Below are 20,966 nucleotides of genomic sequence, written 5' to 3'. Positions count from 1 at the left end.
TGTCCAGGGTGTGCTAGTTACATGGATAAAGAACTGGCTTGGCAACAGGGGACAGAGCATAGTAGAGGAAGGGTGTTTCTCAAAATTGAGAACGTGACCAGTGGTTTTTATTTAAGATGTTTCCAGAAAGATACATGAATGGGCAGGGAGTGTATGGATACAGACCTTTAGAAAATAGGAGACAGGTTGAGATAGAGGATTTGGATTGGCGCAGGCTTGGACCGCCGAATGGCCTGTTCCTGTACTGGAATGTTCTTTGTTCAGACATTACCAAAGTCCCATCATATCCTTGTAATGATCTCCCACAACCTGCTCCATCAGGAATCCTGAAGAAGGACTTATGCCCGAAACGTCGATTCTCCTGTTCCCTGGATGCTGCCTGACCTGCTGCGCTTTTCCAGCAACACATTTTCAGCTCTCTCCAGTCATCACCCCAGCTCCTCCCATTCAGCCGAGCTCCCCTTGACCCTATCCCCAGCTCCCTGTGACCATTGTCTCTCACAGTTTCTCTCACACTGTCTATTTCCCTCTGTTTTCCTTTTCCCTGTCTTCTGTTTCTTTCCCTGAACCTATTCTCTTCCCTTCTCCCTGCACATGCGACTGTTTGTTTCCTTGTTTTGTTTCCTTTCTCTCTTTGACTGACTGTCCATCTGTTTGCCTCGCTGTGTTTTCTCTCTCTCTCCTTCCCTTTGTTTCTGTCTCTTTCTCCTTCGTTGTCAGGGTGATGGCTTCTCTATTCGTTTGAAGCATATGATGGTTCATTGGTTCGATGTTGGCAATAGAATACACTCAGCAGGGTTTTGGTATAGAGGACATAATTTAAAATTATCAGTTACATTTCAATTGTTGTCAAAACAGCAGCCAGAACGTGGGTATCCATTTAACAGCCAATTGTTACATCTAACTATATTGAAACCGCCCGTCTCCCAGTGCTCTGCATACTGGCAACTCAAAGCATTCTATTAGGGTGCATAATGACCTGACATGGTAAGTGCTCTGCCTAGGACCATAAGAAACTGCAGACGGTTGTGTGCACAGCCCAGCCCATCAGGGAAGACCACCTTCCGTCATTTATACTTGGCATTGTCGCAGAAAGGCTGGCAACATCAAAGATCTCTCACAAACCGGTCATGATCTCCTACAACCTCTTTCAAAAGGGAGGGGACTTAGAGGTTTGAAAACATGGACCAGCATGCTCAGGAACACTTCCTTCCCTACCATTATTAGACTGAAAAATTGACATCTCTCACTTTTCAAATAATGTTAATCTTGCTAATGTCGATCTTAATTTGCACACCTCCTGTGAAGCTGTAAACTTGCATGCCTCACTCTGTCCATGGAACCTGTGATGTGTGATTTCTTGTTTACGGTCATGTGCCTGCACTACCCGCAAAACAAACCATTCCATTGTACATTTGACTAAAATAAATGAAATCAAATCAGATCAAACACGTGGACTGCAGTGGCACAAGGTCTTCTCAAGGGCAACTGGAAAAATGAACGAATGCTGCCCCAGTCAGAATTCTTCTTCTGTGAATGGCATCTGGAGAATAGGAAGGAAATCACGGTTTGTTTGTGATATTCATAAATGATGATGGTGATAATGTGGAAGATGGATGGCAGTGAAATGAAAACTAATGTTGGGATGACACAAATATTAGCTGGGTGGTTCACAGTGAGGAAGAAAGGGTTAGCCTCAGGACGATATAAACAGATGATTTCTACATCCAGATTAATGGCCAATGAAGTTTAACACTGATAAATGTGAGATAATGCACATCTGAATGAACAAGACAAGTGAGTACTCAAACTGTCAAAGGCGAGAGATAAATTTGCTCCTTTTTCATTGCAGCGGGGAAGTTGAAGAGGGATCCTGGTGCATGTGTACAAGAGCATAAGGGGAATTTATAGGATGATCAGACTGCAGCAGTTTCCCTAACTCGAAGCATCAAAAACAAAGGGAAACATACTTACAGTGAAAGGCAGGGGATTGAGAGAGGATTTTTGAGTCTGTTTTGAACTGAGAGGGTGGCACACACATAGAATATCAAATTCTTACGGTGTGGAAATAGGCTCTTCGGCCCAACAAATCCACACTGACCCTCCAAAGAGTAACCCACCAAAACACGTTCCTCCTATATTTATCCCTGACTAATGCACCTCACCTACACTTCCCTGAACACTATGGGCAATTAAGCATGGCCAATTCACCTGAGCTGAATATCTTTGGATTGTGGGAGGAAACCGGAGTACCGAGAGGAAACCACGAAGATACAAGGAGATTGTACAAAACCCATACAGGCAGTGTCCGAGGCTGAAATCAAACCTGGGTCCCCAGCGCTCTAAGGCAGGAGTGCGAACCAAGGAGCCTCCGTTCTTCCCCTGGTGACATGTGTCTGGAATGCATTGCCTAGGCGGATGATTGAGCAGGTAATCTCACAAACTTTTTAAAAAGCCTTTGGATATGCACTTGTTAGTGCAGGCTTGCATTTTCATTCAATGATTCTATGTGGTGGCAACCATGAACTCTCTGATGTATTCTGAAGCAATAGCGAATGGTAGTTCCTGGTTTGCTCCATTGATAATCAGTAAGTGAGCCTCCAGTGAAGTGCTGGTGTTATCTCCCACTTTCTATTCAGGTGTTTCGGTTTCCTTGAGTTGGTAGTCTAATTTCCTGTGTCGATGATGTCAATTTCTGCCCTTTTTCCCAGAGGTTGGTAGATGGAGTCAAAATTGATGTCTTTATTGATGGAGTTCAGGTTGGAATGCCATGTTTCTAGGAATTCTTGTTCTTGTCTCTGTTTGGCCTGTCCGAGGATGGACATGCAGACCTAGTCAAAGTGGCGTACTTCCTCATCAGTACGTAAGAAATTAGTGTTGGAGTCATGTCTTTTGTGGCCAGTTGATGTTAATATATCCTGGTGACCAGTTTTGTTTGTTTTCCGTTGTAGTGTTTGTTATAGTTCATGCAAGGCTTACTTTTCCTGGACCCGAACAGACAAGGATGTGAATTTATTGTGGTGCTCAAACGTATGGAAAAAGTTGCAGTGTAGAAAAAGAAAGCTCTATTATTTGGTATCACATCATCAAGGACTTCTAATTTCAAGGTTGTCAGCAAAAGAGCTAGGAGTGAAATAAGGAAAAATGCCCTTATTTAGGGAGTTGCTACGAGTTGGAATTGACTGGCTGGGAAAGTTGTGAATGAAGCTTCAAAAGAGAACTGGATATGTATTTGGAAATTATGAATTTAACGGGCAATAGAGAGAGGGCTGGCAAATCGGCGGTGCTTGGGAGACATTTTTGGAGCTGATTCATACATATTAGCCAATGACCTCCTCCTGTATTTTAAAGGGAGACTGTGTTCATGAGTTGGAGCTGGGCAGCACAGTGGCTCTGTTGTTAGCTCTGCTGCCTCACAGCACCAGGGACCAGAGTTCAAAACCTGCCTCGGTCTGTGCGGAGTTTGCACATTCTCCCCGTGTCTGCGTGGCTTTCCTCTGGGTGCTGTGGCTTTCTCTCACAGTCCAAACATGTGCAGGTTAGATGAATTGGTGATGCTGAATTTCCCTTAGCGTTTGGTGTAGGGGAATGGGTCTCGCTGGGCTGCTCTCGACTTGTTGGGCTGTAGGGCCTGTTCCCACACTGTAGGTAATCTAATCTAGGATGCGGTCAGGGTCATCCGAAATACTGAGAACTTCATAGATAAGTGCTAAAGTGTGGTGGCCATACCCAAGACACGCCGCTAGTTATGTTCCTTTCATGTCTGTAATTTTCCAGTCTAACGTTCATCTACCTGAGTTCATTCGCTGTGTTCCTGATGAAGGACTTTTGCCCGAAACGTCGGATTTTACTGCTCCGCGGATGGTGCCTGATCTGTTGTGCCTCTTCCAGCACCACTAATCCAGAATCAGGTTTCCATCATCTGCAGTCATCGTTTTTACCCAGCCTTACCTCTCAGTTCTGTTGTATTTAAATAAACACAATTTCATCCAACAGGCGTACCTTGCTTCCTGTCGTGTTCCAGGCAGAGAGTAGAAGGGCGACCACCAGGAATGGCAAAGGGAGAAGACAGGGAATGCAGGAATCCCCTGTGGCAATTCCTCTATAAACAAGGATAACGTTTTGGATTGTTGAGGGTGATGACCGTTCAGGGGAAAGCAGCAGTAGCCAGGTTGCTGGTATTATCACTGGCTGTGGGGCACAGCGGGAAAGAGTAAAGGTAAACAGGACGTTCGAGACAGGAGGGTCGATTGTTAAAGAGGGACAGAAGGAGATTCTGTGGCCACAAATGGGAAGCCAGGATGGTGGGTAACCTCCCAGGTGCTCGGGTCCAGGATGTCTCCAAGTCGCTGCAGAACACTCACAAAGGAGAGGGTGAGCAGCCAGAAATCATTATTCACGTTGGCAAAAATGGTACCCGTAGAATAGGGACGAGCTCCTTCAGTGTGATTGCTGAGAGCTAAGAGAAACATCGTTTTAAAAAAAACCTTGACAGTGGTATGTCCTGAGAGGGAGATTACCGTCAGAGACTTGCACTAGGGGGCACAATATCTTGGCGGCCGGTTTTGGTCGTGTTACAAGGGAGCATTTAAAATAGATTGGCAGGGGCTGGCATCCTCCAGAGCAGGGAGGTAAGTGCGAGGCTGGAAGAAGATACCGTAATCACAGAACAGTAACATTATGCTGGAAAACGACAGAGAGAAAGTATTGCCTTTTGGATTAAATTGGAACTATTTCGATGGAAGAAGGCCAACAGGTAATGCCGATGAACTCAGGGCGTGGGTAGGTAGATGGGACTGGTATATTATAGTCATTACACAAACATGGCTAAGTGATGGATAGGATTGACAGCTTAACGTGCCAGTGTACATATGCTTTAAACAAGACACAGATGGTGGAAGGAGGGGAGGGAAGTTGCATTTCTGATTAAGGGGAGTACAACAGCAGTAATCAGAGATAAAATTACTGATCACCCAGTCAGGCTTTGTGGGTGGAGTTAAGAAATAGGAAGTGGTTGGTGACGTGATTGGGGTTGTACTATAAGCCCCCAAATAGTCAAAAGGAACGAGAGTAACAAATATGCAGGGAGAGAGAAGAGACCTGCAGGAGCAAAAGGAATATCATAATAGGGGGTTTTAATTTTTCTAACATAGACTGGAATTGCCTGAGCGTAAAGGGATTTTAGATTAGATTAGATAAAATAAGATTAGATTAGATTAAATTAGATTAGATTAGATTAGATTAGATTAGATTAGATTAAATTACATTACATTACTTACAGTGTGGAAACAGGCCCTTCGACCCAACAAGTCCACACTGATTCGCCGAAGCGCAACCCACCTAGACCCATTCCCCTATATTTGCGCCTGCCCCTAACAATACGGGCAATTTAGCATGTCCAATTCACCTAACCTGCACATTTGTTTGACTGTGGGAGGAAATCGGAGCACCCGGAGGAAACCTCTGCAGACAGGGGGAGAATGTGCAAACTCCACACAGTCTATGGCCTGAGGCGGGAATTGAACCCAGGTCTCTAGTGTTGTGAGGCGCTGTGATGACCTAAAATCTGTAAATGCATCAGGAATGCTTCCTCAAGCAGTACATCGAGTGTCCTTCTCGGGAAGGTACAAAATTCGAAATTGTCTGAGGAAATATGGCAGGAAAGGTGATTGAATTAATAGTGGAGGAGCACTTTGGGACAGTAATATTAATCTGCAAATAGTTATGGAGAGGGACAAAACTGGTCCACAGGTTTATGTTCAAACTTGGGGCATGGCTCAGGTCCAGGCAGCTGGGATCAAGGGAATCCCTGGAGGTATATAAGAGATACTGGAGTCTATGGAAGAACGAAATCAGTAGGTTGAGAAAGGGGCAATAACGACCATTGGCTGAGAAGATTACGATGAATCCAAAAAGGTTCTTGAAATATATTAAAAGAAAAGCAATAGCTACAGAGAAAATAAGACTCCTCAAAGATCAAAGTGGGCAAGTATGTGTGAAACCATAAGAGATGTGTGAAGTCCTCAACGAATATTTCTACTCTATGGTTACCGTGGAGAAATACATGAAGACTTGGGAACTTTAGGAAGTTAGTAGTGATATCTTAGGGACAACCAATATCACAGTAGAGAAGATATGGGACGCAATTTCACTTTCATGTCCAATTCTTTGTAGCCCTGCAATCTCTGATGTGTCAAAATCCATTGACACCCGTTCGCACCCCCCAAAAATTTCAGTGATGTAGCCTCCCCCAACTGTCTGGTCCCAACCGTCACTACCCTCTGAGAGAAGGTAACACACCCCACACATATACCTTGGCCTATTGACATGGATAGAAGATATGAACAGAGCGTAAAGTGACGGGCCCTGATATCACGGCAATATGTGATTGAGCAAGATGTCAAGGAGACTGATTAAAATTGAACTTGATGGGAATTAGTTGTAAACTCCCCGCTGGTGGGGTCATTCAGAACACAATGTGGCTGGTGGACATCAGTCCTCTCGGTCCCTGGATATCTCTGTGGGCAATCCTCAGGGTAGCTTCTTCGGCACAAACATCTTCAGTTGCTTCATCAATGTTTTTCCCTCTGCCATACTATCAGAGGTAGGGATGTTCTGTGAAGATTATACAATGTTCATAACGATGAGTCACCTCCTCGGGTACTAAAGTATAATATCTGGACAACATTCAAGTTTGTGCTGTTCATGTACAGGTAACATTGATCAAAAACACTGCTGGACACTAAACATTTTCACGGTTAAAAAAAGGAACCGCTACAGCAACTCTAGCTAGTTTCACAGTAATATAAGAAAGCCATTCAACCCATCAGATCTATTAGATAACAACAGGCTCAATACATTCCCTCTCTCCGCCCTGTCCCACAAGAAGACAATTTTTAAAAAAGCAGCAGATATTGGAATCCAAAATAGACATACAGGAGGCTGTAAAAACAGAATAAGCAAGACAGCGTCAAGACGTTGAGAAATCAACGCCTAGGATATAACGCTTTGTCAGGACTGTGGTTAGGGGTAAGCGGGGCCTATAGATAAAGGGGCAATGAGGGAGGAGGAGGCAGACTGGCGAGATGGGCATAAGTGAACGCAGATAAAGGGTGTCAGCTGGTTGGTGATGAGAGGACTGAATAAAGTTGGTAGCTGGTTGAAGGGTTGATCAGAGAAAGGGAAAGGAGGGGAAAGCCTGGGAAGGGAGTCGGAGAATTGGAAGGCACGCTATTTGAAATTGGAGAATTCAGTGTTGAGTCCCCGGGGTGGAGGCTGCACAGGTGACAGATGAGGTCTTGTTCCTCCAATTTATGGTTTGGTCCATTGTGGCAATGGAGGAGGTCAAGGATGGCCATGTCAGAAAGGGATTGGGAGGGAGAATTGAAATACAAAGTGACTGGGAGGTCAGGTCAGCCCTTAGAAGCCGAATTGCGATACTCAGCAAAACATTCACTTCATTTGCATTTGGTCTTCCTGATGCAGTGAAGACCACATCGGGTTCATCAGATGGAGTTCACGAGGTTTGGATCCCACCACCTGGCACATCTCCCACAAGACTGTCCCCTTCATTATCGTGCCACACTCCCCAACAATCACCGCAACAGCCCTCAGGTACCTTCTCCTGCAACCGCAAAAGGTGCATCACCTGCTGGCACACCATCTCCTCGACTTTCTTGTAGGGCTTCAAACAGTGCTTGCAGTTCAGAAAGAGGTTCACCTGCCTCTCTTCCAACTAATTTACTGCATCAGGTGCTCCCGATGTGGTCTTCTCTACATCGGGGAGACCGAACATAAACTGAAGGCACATATCACTGAGCATCACAGCCGGGCCTGCAGTGGCCAACCTTATCTCTCAGTTACCGCCCAATTGAATTCCTCTTCCCAATCCCTTTCCGACATAACCACCCCTGGCCTCTTCAGTTGCTTTGGTGAGGCAGACCATAAATTGGAGGAACAACACTTCATTTGACTGGCAAGCCGACGACCTGGAAAACGCAACATTGAATTTTCCAATTTGAAATAACCTTACTACCCTTGACATTACTCCTTTTTCTGCCTATAATCCTCCATTCCATTCCAGCTAACGACCCCGCCTTCCAGCTCCCAACTGGACTCATCTCTCCCATCGCCCAACCAGGTTGCATTCACCACTTGTGTCTACGTATCCGTACCTCACCATTCCGCTGCTCTCCCCACCCCAACCACTCCCTTCCCTCTTTATCTGCAGCTCCCACTACCCCCCACTCCCAGTCCTGAAGAACTGTTACACCTTAAATGTTGACTTTCATACCTCATGATGCTGTCTGGCTTGCTGTGTTCTTCCCGCCTCCTGTAACTCAGGAAGATAGAGTCGAGTCAGCACAACATGCTGGTCGGCAGGAACCATGGGTTGCCCATTGAAGTCCTTGAACGTCTGCCCTCGGGTCAGGAGGAAGAGCACGTGAACAGAAGAGGTCATTCAGTCCCTCCTAAAAGTTACACTGAAATACGAGGATGTCTTTCATGCTGCAAAATGACAAACCAATGAAGCAGATACTGCACAGACAGACTGCTCCATGTTGTCCCTCCAGGCTCCATTGCTATTGGTACACATGTGTTCTGTTAACATGGTTTGCTGACCATGAGGAGGGAAAGTGATTGGTTTGTACCAAGTCCCAAGGAGGCATCTTCCATCTTCGAGATGTCATGGACTAGGCTAGACCACTCAAAACATTCTTAAGCAGGCAGTCCAGAGCATAACTTTGCAAATTGTTTCGGTAAGTGTACAATGAAATTTACCTGGAGTACTTTAGCTAGGTTGACTACCCGATTTTAAAACAGACAAAAACTGTATTCATAAAATTACGGAATGAAACACAAAGAGAAGAATAACGAACCCCGACAGAATTCAATCTATTCAGCTGGACTTATTTATATTGTTTCGGAATATACACAATTGTTCCAATAAGCAAACTGCCAATAAAAAACCCAGTACAAATGGAACACATGCTTCCAGGTTGAATTTGAAGGTCAGAAAAGAGAAGGAGTTTCCACATAGCTCCCTGTTGAACTTCCCAGTTCAAGACTCAGCTGAAAAGTGCTCATCTCAGCTCAGCTAGTTCAGCTAAAAGAGCTCACAACTCCCTCGTTCATCATACAATTCACTTATAAAGAACAACCACTTTGGCCTGAAGTCTCATCTGTTTACATTTTCTGGAAATAGTCCCTCAGGAGTGCATATCTCCTCATCCCTCAGCGTTACAGACTGAGAAGATCCTGTGTCCCTTAATATTGGAACCTCCTTACCAATTACTACTGGCCTATGTGAATAAACTTTACCCTTGCATGTATATTTGTTAAGCAGATCTAGCACATCTTCCTTGATCAACCTCTGATCATCCTGTACATTCTGAGGCAGTTGCCTAACTTCCCTTGTGTTATTTGTTATTTTCCAACCAAACCCCCAGGTCTGGCTGGTTGTCCTACATCTGGTTTTCTCCTGGCCCACCAACACTGTGATTTTGTGTCGCCCACTTTATTACAATGAAAACACCGGAGCCTTTGAACTTCTTTATCCCCATCAAGGGTTTCTTGTTTGACCCTGTGGTAAATGATCCTTATGATCTTCACTGTGATCTACTCTTCCCTTTCCACGTGAGGATATCTCTTTGCTCCAATTTGTATTCTGCATGGACTGAAATTGAGTCCAGAAGCCAAGCCGATTTTATGGACTCGTTCATAATTATCAGCCACTTCAGCTGCTAACCTTGATGTTATCACTCTCTGCTCTTCCACAGGAGTTCGCATTACTTCAGGCAGTGAATTTTTGAAATCATCCAAAATTCTTTGCTCTCTAAGGGCATCATAGGTTTGCTTTATTTTTAAAGCTCTTATCCATCTGTCAAAATTACTCTGTTTGATCCATCAAACCCAACCGAGGTTTTACCAGGATCCTTCCGAAGATTCCTGAAAGGCTGCCAATAACCTTTTGGTACAAGCTCACTTAAAATGGCTATTTTTCACCTCCCCATACTCCCCAGGTACCTCCTCTGATAGGGATGCGAATACCGCACTAGCTCTACCTTCAAGTTTCGTTTAGATCATTAAACCCACATTGCCTCTGGCCACTGCATTTGTTTATCCACCTTTTCAAATGAGTTAAAAAAGACTTCCACATCCTTCTCATCAAATTTAGGCAATGCTTTCTCATCCTCACTCTCTTCCTGACTAAGTATAACCGCAGCCTTTAACTCCAGACTTTTACGCTGACTTTCCTTTTGAAGTGTCAGTTTTGTTTTGTCTTTTCAAAAGCTCTGTCTTTCTTTCTCCTCTGATGGTCTTTTTTGTCTCTCTTCTCCTGTTCTCTTTTTTCTCTGTTCTGCTGCTCTCTCTTTCCCCCTCTTCTTTCTTTAATCGTAATTCAAACTTTTTCATTTCTGCTGCCCTTTCCTGATCTCTCGCCGCTAACTCATGCTGCTTCGTTTGCAATTGAATTCTTGCTCGCTCTGTAGATTCTGATGGTTTCTTCAGCCAGTTTAATTGATGATCTCCTGCTGCAATTATCTCTCCTTTCCTCACAGAAGTAGTCAGTTCCAATTCCAGCTTCCCTGCTAATTCTTTTAACTTTACTTATTAACCTGTTGTAAATCTTCCAAAGTCACTGCGTCCACATCCAGAAAACTTTTGGCGAGTGAAAGATCCATTACTATCTCAAGCTTTGTCTACTCAACGAAACCAATTCCCGAAATAAAGGCACTAGCACCTACCACTCGCTGTTTAAAATCCCACAAAGAGCCCTCAAACTGTGATGGACCCGACTATACCACTTAAAACTTTCTTAAGCAGGCAGCTGCGAGCATAACTTTGCAACTTGTTTTGATAAGTTTCAATGAAAATTACCCGGAGTAAGATAGCTAGGTTGTATACTAGATTTTAAAACAAACAATACCTTTATATTCGCAAAATTATGCAAGAAACACAAAGAACAAATAAAAGAACCCCGACAAAATTCAACTTATCCAACTACACTTAATTATGCTGTTCCGAATACACACAACAGTCCCAATAAGCAAATTCCCTTTAAAACCCAGTAGAAATGTAACACACGCTTGCAGTTTGAAGTTGAAGAGCAAAAAAGACAGAGAGTATCCACACAGCTCCCTGTTGAATTTCCCAGTTCAAGACTCAACTAAAAACGGCTCAGCTCAGCTAGATCAGCTATAACAGCTGACCACTCCTTTTTCATTATCTCGGTCACTTCAAAGGCATGACCAATTTGTTCCGAAGTCTTAATCTGTTTACATATATACAGAAGGCCTCTGGAAATGCTTTTCATCTATGTACCAAACCAGACTGACCGGAGTCAGGTCCTGTTTTATTGCCACTCTGAAAGAAATCACGGACACTGTCTTCTTGAGCCAAGGAACAGCTTTTAGAAAAACAAGACGAGCTTCATGATAGAGAAGTCAGGCTCGTGTTCTGTATGGAGGTCAGAAGCTGGTGGGAATGGTTAATGGAATCAGAGAGTAGCTGCTAACAGATTTGTGAACAACATCATGTTCAATACAGGGTCACATATCAACTGCACTTTGAGACGATGAGAGTTCATTCAGAACCTGGAGATCGCTCGCTACCAATATGGGATCTCCACAGAGCCACATAAACTATCATAGTTTCATAGAATCCTACAGCATGGAGACAAGTCCTTTAGCCCAAACTGGTTCATGTTGACCAAAATGTTCATCCATGCTCACCCCGTTTCCCTGCACCTGGCCCATATCCTTCTAACCCTTTCCTATCTAAATATTGCCCAAATGCAAAGACATGTATCGCACAAAACATGTTATAGTTATTTTCGAAATAATGAATGTTGGTCCATAACGCTCAAGTTTTAATGCAATCAGTTTTTACTCTTTTGTAGCATTGCAGATTAAGGTGTCTTCACTCTTATACTTTAATCACTTTGCATGATGGACACCACACATTTACTGTGCTGATTACTTAATGCTCCATATGAATTCTGTCAGTTACTGATGGTCAAGGACATCCACATCCTTCTCTCAAAGAGAACTTCCAACTTCCTCGTCTTCTCATAAATACAAAATGAGAAGGATGATATGTTTTGTCAATATATTTCTTTGCCTTATGATACAAAGCCACACCAACGGCAACATCACCATTGCCAGTGGAGATGGTTGGAGATGCTGAGGAGGTGATGGCCGAGCTGGATTGTCTCTGGAATATTAATCCCGTGACCCAGGTGATGACCCAGACCCCAGATTTGAAACCAATCACAGCAAATGTTGGAATTTGAATTCAATAGACTATCAGGAATCACAAATCAAATAAAACAATGAAAATATTGTCGATTGTCATACCTGGCACCCTCATTCCCTCCAGAGAAGTAAATCTACCATCTTCACTTGGTCAGGCCTACGTGTGACTCCAGACCCACAGCAAGGTGATTAACACTCAGTTGCAGTTTGAAATGGCCTAGCCAGCCACTCAGTTATATCACTCAATATAAACTCTCAAAGAAAAGAAACTAGACCGATGTAAGCATTGACGACTCACAGCCCACAGACTGCATTGGGTCAGGAAGGCAGCTCACCAACACCTTGTCAAGGACAATGAAGAAGGGGAATTATATATTATCTTTGCATCTGTTAATGACGAAAAGTGGATTATCACACTCAGTGAAGGCAGGCAAAAGGACATAACTCACTTTAAGCAGTGACTTTGATGTATAACGTAAATGGTCACGATTTTCAGCAATATGGAAACAGGAGAAAAATAAATAAGATTAATCTCTTTTTTTATTTCCATCCCAGCAGATCATCAATAATCCCTTTGTTTGCTTCTTTCTCTCTATCTCTCTCGTTGTCTCGACCCGGGGCTGCCAAATCTGCTCAGTTTAATTGGCACTTCCACGTTCTTTTTATTTCTGATCTCAAGCATCATTCTTTGTTTTATTTAACCTTTAATGGTGTTATAAAATGGGATGTCTGCATCACTGAAAGGGGCAGCATTGTTTGACCTCACTAAATACCCGTTACTGTGTGGTCATTATTTCAAGCAGTGTAGAGCCAAGCACATTGCTGTGGGTCTGACGCCAGACTGAAACCAGACCAGGTAATAATGCTGGATTTCATTAGCAAAGCGCACCATTGAGATGAATAAACTTATTGACAAAGGGTTGGTGATGTTATGGTTGATATTAGTGAAATTCGCTTTTATTTCGAAATCCTGTCATTTGGATTTAGGTTCTGACGACATCTGTGGTAGGGTGTGAAACAGTGTCTTTCTTGTAAAGCCTGTGGCTGTGAATTGCATGGCCAGGGACATTAGTATTCTATCACAGTGTCGCTATCATGAATTTACTTCAGAGACACGAACAAGGTTGTGATACAAATACTTTCAACTGAAAGAGTGCTTAGAAAAGAGCTGGAACGATGAAACATGAATTTAGCAAGGCATAGTTCATAGTTTATTTAGCAATAGCACTAACGCCAGATGGGTACTGGGGATATTATGGAGCGAGTAGGGGATAGATTTCGTGATGGAGTGAATACCGAGACATAAAACAATTCAGGGCAAAATAGGAAATCATGATTGTGAACTGACTTGTTCTCAGATGTTTGTGAGGAAGGTGCTTGGGGGCGCAGTGGTGGAGTACTGATAATGAATGGAGTTAGCAATTGAAACTGAAAACAATAGTTTCCGTAGTTGCAAAATATAGGTAACAGAAATAGCAATGAAGTTCACCATGGTTTATGAGATTAATATTTGGAAAGAGATGGGAACACTTACCAGGAACACCAACAATAGCGAGCATGGGATAGTAACCTGCCTGAATAATCATCAGTACACCTAATATCCGCCACGGTAATTTTGACCAATACACGGAGAGATAATAAAAACCATAGGATAGACCTCTGTCCATTGTTGGAACATTCCAGTCTAATGTTCTCAGATTCTGATCCATTGTTGTAAAATTCCAGTTTAATGCTCTCAGATTCGGATCCATTGTTGTAAAATTCCAGTCTATGGCTCTCAGATTCTGATCTCTCTTCTCCCTGACTCTGTAGCTGTTCATCCCTGTTCGTCTCGGATTGATGCATCTGCCGCGACAATGGAATACACATTGGAATAACACCCTTATTAATTGGAGAGGGAAATCCTGCAGTGACATAATTAGAAACCATGCAGACTGACATCAATCACAGAACAAACAGTTCTAGTTAACCCCTTTAGGTACGGTAACTGGACAGGATTGAATGCTGACATCGCTGTCGATTGGTCTCATTTCCCATCATGACTTGCTCTTCTGAAGTCAGTTGTGAGGGAGAATGCCGGATGTTCCCTTATTGCAGGTAGAAAATTTTGCTGTTGTGTCTGCAATGTTGTAACCACCTGAACCCACATCCCTGCTCCCACCAAAAACAAAACGCAATCAAGACGTTGTTACGGTGCTAATCTCTCCTCCAGTACACCAGGCAACAACCAATGGATTTACTGTGGGCATATTTCCACTCCAATACACAGGAGGTGTGGATTTGCCTGGGCTTTTCTCTTATTGCTCTAATGAGGCAATGTTGTATCTTCAACATACAATGCGTTTCAGCACTGCTTTATGTAAATTCACAAACACATTAATACACTTTATTGACTTCAAAGCAGGAAGTCTTACATTTTCTTTTGCGTTCACTACAAAGCCAAATGTGATTTCTTTTGTCACAAAGCTGGTCCCTTTACAAGGTTTTGTTGTAATTGATTTTTATTTTCTAGAGAAGTTCTAAAAGACCCAAGGTTCCAACATGCCTGAATTTTGAATATTTCATTTGTGCCCTTTTGTTTATACCTAACAGATAATTCTTCAGGCAGAAGGCTTTCAAGTATTTAAAATAAAACTGATACAATCAAGTGTGCGTGGACAGCTTTCTGGCTGCACAGGTCAGTTCACTTCGGGGGTTAGCTGAGTCAGGTTCACTGTTGAAACTGGACGCTGCCCCATCAATCTGCCCTTCTGAATTTGTAACATTGAAGCTTTTTGTGTCGTTTTTACTATTTATGCTAAAGAGTTTGTTTATTGGGATTGTTGCAAGCATTTTGGAACAGTATCTTTAAGTCGGTTTCAGATAGGATGAATCATTCGGTACTGTGTTCACAGTTCATTGTGTTTCATTCCATAATTTGGAAATAAGTGTTGTTTAGTTAAAACTCGGCAGCGTGACCAGCAAATTCCCTCATCGAATATGCACCATTCACCTACCTTTAAATATCACAGTTACGGTCTGGCAACGTGCTTAAAAAAGTTTTCAGGGGCCTGGTCTGGTCCTTAACAATGTACAACAACCTTATTCATTAAAACCCAAGGAATAAAGTGTCAGGGATGGAACGAATCTGATATTGGCTGGGTGAAAGAAAGAACTGGAATAAGTGGCTGAGCATACTTGAGGGGAGTACAGTAACAGCAACCAGTCACGATTATTCAACCTTTACTTTTTCTCACAAATGGAATGAACTTCAATGCAGAGTGAGAGAAAAGGTGACACTTGGGAGATGGAAAGCTGAAAAATAATGTGAATAGAAAAGGCAATTTGAAATATGATGGATTGAATTATATTTTACAGATAGACTGTTTAATCACAGGCGATACAGCTTGATAAGATTGTTTATACCTGAAGAGGATAATCAGAATTTAAAAGCAGACACATAACATAATGCATGAGGCTAAAGGGAGTTTCATCAAATAAGACTGGGTAAGTTGCTCATGTCGAGTTGGTACAGAGATGATGGACTGAATGACCACCATCTTTGCTGTAATTATTCTGAGAAATGTATTAAAAGCTTTCATAACCTGAGGGGACAAGCTTATTATTAAAGGACACGGACGATGTCATCTTCAATAATCCATTCCTGTTGTTTCATTAAGTGTATCTATTTCTAAAATGTCTTTTAAATCAAAATAAATTTGTTGAGATTTGCGCATTTAAGTAGATATTGGAAAAATGTTATTTTTGTATCTTAAAGAAGAAACAGAGTCTAGTTTATTACGCGTGTCACCGGCACAAGCAACGGGAACAGGTGTGGAGCAAATTGTTCAAATATAACATCTAGACCCACCCAGTAAAGTAACACATTAGAGATAATGGAAATTAAAAATACCAGCACAAAATGGCAGAGAAGTGCAATATATGAAGTAGGATCTGGAGAGAGAAACAATATTAACATATTGTGGCTGATATGAACCTGTACTGACAAGTCATAATGGACTCAAAATAGATAACCCTGTTTTTGTCTGTTCCAAAGCTGCCAGAACTGCTGAGTTTCTCTCAAACACTGTCACTTGGCGTAATGGTAGGACACAGAGAGTAATGGTGGGTGATTGTTTTTCAGACTGAGGCCTGTGATCAGCAGTGCTACACAAAGGTTGCTTCAGGGTTTTCATTGTTCGATCACTTATGTAAATGATTGGGATAAGAATATATAAAAAAATTGTTAGTAAGTTCGCGGATGACGACGAAAACCGGTGGCACAGTAGACAGTGAAGAAGGCTTTCTAAGATTACAAAAGAATCTTGATCAAATGGCAGATGGAGTTCAATCTGAATGATTGCGAGGTGAAGACAATAGTGTGTGTTTGCCGCTGTCTGATTCACTGGGAACGGAATGATTTTATTCCCCATCTGCTTTAGTACAACACAAAGATGTCCTCCTTAATCTTTGAGAGGCCTTGCCCTCTTCCGAGTTACCCTCTTCGTCTTAATGTATCTGTACAACATTTTTATATTACCCTTAACCTTATCTGTCAATGCTATCTCATATCCCCTTTTTGCTTTCTTTATTTCTCTCTAAGTAATGTCCTGTTCGCTTTATATTGTTTAAGAGATTCAATTGAATAAAGTTGTCTACATCTAAATTAAGATTCGCTTTTATTCTTGAGAAAAGTCTCAATAACTTTAGTCGTCCATTGCTCCTTAATCTTACCAGATTTACCCTTCACTCTAACACGAACATAATGCTTCTTAACTCTCATTGTCATACTTTTGAACACGTCCCAGTCGTCACACGTTGTTATCACCTACTAACAGTCTCCTCCAATCAAACTTCAAAGGTTCTTGTCTCACGCCATTAAAATTTATGGCACACCCAAAGTATTCCCACACATTTACTTCAGTCACCTACCCTGCTATTGCACAAAAGAAGGTCTAGATTTGTTCTTTCTCTAATAGGAACAACCACAGATTGAGAAAGATAATTTTCTTGGACACATTTGACAAATTCTTCACCATCCAAATCTTTAACACTAAGGTAGTCACAGTCAACGTTTGGAAATTTGTAATCCCACATTCTTACAACCGTATTAAATTTACATATAACTGGGATCTCCCTACATATTTGTTATTAATTTCTTCCTTACTATGGGGGAGCAAAGAGTACAATTCCATCAACGTGTTCTTTCCTTTCTGACTTTTAATTTCTACCAATATATTTTCACCGGATATTTGTCACAAATGAGCATGTAGCACAATCTCTTCGAAGCGATCTTTTCTTTTTAGTTTTTAATTTCTGCCTATATATTTTAATTGGATGGGTTTTTCGAAATACTTTCCATAGTTAAAGCAATAATTCATTCGTTAACCAAAATTGCCAGGCCAGCACACCCACCACTCCCCTACCCCATGTCTCATTTTCTATCCTTTCTATAGCATCTAACACCTGGAAGATTGAATTACCACTCTTGAACATCTCTCAGCCAAGTTTCTATAATAGCTATGACGTCCCAATCCCACGATCTGAAACACGGGCTGAGTCGATCAGCCTTCCTTGTAAAACCCCTTGCACTGAAGTAAATGCATTCTAGTTATTCAGAATTACTATATCATCTGATCCTCTCATCTTTCTTTTCGAATTGGCATGTTCCCATCACATTCAAACTTTCGCCATCCATCCTACCATTTACACTGCTACTTTGAGTACATCCACTTACCTTGCCAGTCTTTATGGTGTGAGCAAATGCCCCAGCTAAGATATTGGTGGCTTTCCCGTTTAGATTAGACCAATCCTTTTGAACGGGTGTGTTCTATTCCAAAAGACATTCCAAACTCCCAAAAACCTGAATCCGTCAAAAACGGATTTTCATGCCATTGATTTTGCTCCTTTAACCTTTTTTCCCTTCCCTGCTTGAATTTGGCTTTGGGACCAAAACAGAAATAACTATTTTACGGTTTTATTTTTAATACTCTACATCATCTCTTAATTCACTCCGGACTGTTTAAATCTTTTCCCAAAAATGTCATTCATACCAATATATACGATTATTTCTGGCTTCAAAATCACACCTTGAACAATATGATTGAAACTTACAGAGATGTTCATAATCCTAGCACAGGGAAACCAATAAACCATTAAAAATTTCGCTCACTGCCACAGAATCTCCTGTCTATGTCCCTGGCAGGAGAGTCCCCTGTTGCAATTATCATTTTAAATCTTCTCAAATGCTGGCTAACCTAAGAATTGTTCCAACAGTCCAATAACCGATGGCTCTTCCATTTACCTCAGAGAGACTACCCCCTTCAACAGTACCAAAAACTGAACACCTGCTTGATAGAGGAATAGCCTTCAAAGATTTTTGAACTCTCTTCTTACATTTCCTGACAGTAACGCATCTTTCTGTTTGATTTTTCTGGATAATAACGTCCAACCATCTCCCTCTCTACCTTACATATGGCCTTATTATCATTATACCTATTAACAGAATTTTTCACAACATTAAAATAGAAAAATATATCTGTATACATATCAAACATACAAAAATAATCAACTGCTTAGAAAATTAACTCAACAAAACGATTCCTGTTCAATAAATTCCTCGAAGAAGAAACGTCTTCTCCAGAGCTGAATGCGTGTAGGACTTTCCAGAATGAATACACATTATCCAATTTAAAATAGACTTTGAGAGATCCAAGATGGCGGCGACCCAGCAACTCTGAGTCTGCAGTGCTGCCCCCAAGACTTGGGCAAAGTGGGTCGCGCAACCCCACCACACTCAACAAATCATTTAAAATAGCTTTCACTTAATGCAATTAGTTGTTTAGTATTGAATTTAAACAATTTGATCTCCACTGAAAATGACAAAAGGGATGGGACCCCGTAGCTCTCAGCGAGTAGGCGCCCCTCCCCCACCATCTCTAGCTCGAGCAGAGACGTCTGCAGCCACCACGGGGGACTTACCTACGGTGGCGAGCCTCGTGGAAATCATCTCCAAACTGGATGCGAAGATCGACGCTTTTATTGAAGAATCCCGAAGCCGATGGGACTCACTCTCGGCCGCGCTGCAAAATCACGTCCGAGACATTCATGAAATCGAGCGCCGAGTCGGAGGGGCGGAGCTAAAGGCCGCGACCACCGAAACTACAGCACAATCGGCCGTGGATCGGGTTCGGACTCTCGAACAGCGAGTCCGGACCTTAGCAAACCACATTGACAAACAACGGGAAGAGGAAGGCCAGCTTACAGCGTTTCTTGAACAGTGGCTTCAACAGCTTTTAAATCTGGAGGCTGGATCAGGCCAGGTAATGGTGGAATGGGCCTTCTGGGTTCCAATACGCGGGCCCGGCTTAAATCAACGCCCCCGCCCAGTCTTGTTCAAGCTGCAGAGCAAGAGGGAGAGGCAGATACTCTTACAAGCATCCAAAAATCTTGGAAAAGATCCTCAAGCCATGATCTATAAAGTATCCAAACTCATGTTATTCCAGAACTTTTCCCCAGCTCTGGTCCGAAAGATGAGGCGAAGAAGTGTTGAAGGACTTATATCTTCAGTAACTCCTTGCGCTACTCAGCGATGCTACGCTTTAAGCATGAAGGATCTGTGTATAACTTCGGATCGCCGGAAAAGGCCAAGGAATTTTTGGACTCTCTTAGATAAATTGTAAAAGATAACCGATGTTGGTTTGCGTTCCCCCCACTCCAGTTTACACCCCCCTCCCTTGTTTGTACATATTCATCCCTTTATTTACTTTACTTTTTAATATTATCTTGCGGGGGTGGGGAGAGGGATTTATTTATTTGTTCTCTACTTAACGATTTTCTCCCCCCTTGTTCTTCTTTTTTATTAGGCTGGGGGGTCTAGTTAATTTTGCTGGGGAGAGGTGGTTACGTTTCTCTATTTTACTTCTGTCCCTAGGAGCCGGGTTGTTTTCCCTTTTTCTTTTGTGTTATTATATTTAATTATTACTTGTTGAGGTTGAAATTTTATAGTTATATATGTTTACACATGGTATTAACATTACAAATATATCCAAGTGTTGGTGTGGGTGTGGGGTGGGTAGGGTGTCAGTGTTCACTCTAGCTCTGTAATATCTGTGAATTTTCCTCATCCTATTGAGGAGCGCCTGGGTCAAAGCAGGGGCACTGCTTGGGAGCGAATATGATGGACCTTTGGAAAGGAAGTGATACCCCTGGGAACAAGGGGGAGAATCTCCATTTAAATACGTTTCTTTGTAAATTGAGAAATAGTTTTTTTTATTATATTGCTGTGAGTGTATTAGAGAGCCTTTATTTTTGTGCATTTTATATGCTCTATGCTCGGGATGTTCTGGATAGGGTTTCCCCTCCCGAGGGTCTCGGATTTGCCTGGACGATTATGGTTGATCGATCGGTTAAGTGGTGCACCTGAAATGTCAAGGGGAGTAATTCACCAATCCAAAGGAAAAAAATATTATCAAACGCCAAGAAATAAAGTGTTGATACAGCTTTCCTACAGGAGACACACTTATTGGATAAAGAACACTTCAAATTACAACAGTGTGGATTTGATCAGGCCTTTTTTTCCTTCTTTTAGCTCAAAAAGCAGGGTAGTTATTATTCTTATTCGGAAGAATTTCCCTTTCAAAATCCTACTTCAGACAAAAGATGAATCTGGACGATATATTCTGATTAAAGCTCTTATAAATGGAGATGAAAATTGGGATTTTAAATATG

This window comes from Chiloscyllium plagiosum, unplaced genomic scaffold (assembly GCF_037043375.1).
Source record: "Chiloscyllium plagiosum isolate Xiang-an unplaced genomic scaffold, Cpla_swu_hap1 HiC_scaffold_14, whole genome shotgun sequence".
In the NCBI taxonomy this organism is placed as follows: Eukaryota; Metazoa; Chordata; class Chondrichthyes; order Orectolobiformes; family Hemiscylliidae; genus Chiloscyllium; species Chiloscyllium plagiosum.
Note: the sequence above shows the minus strand (reverse complement) of the source record.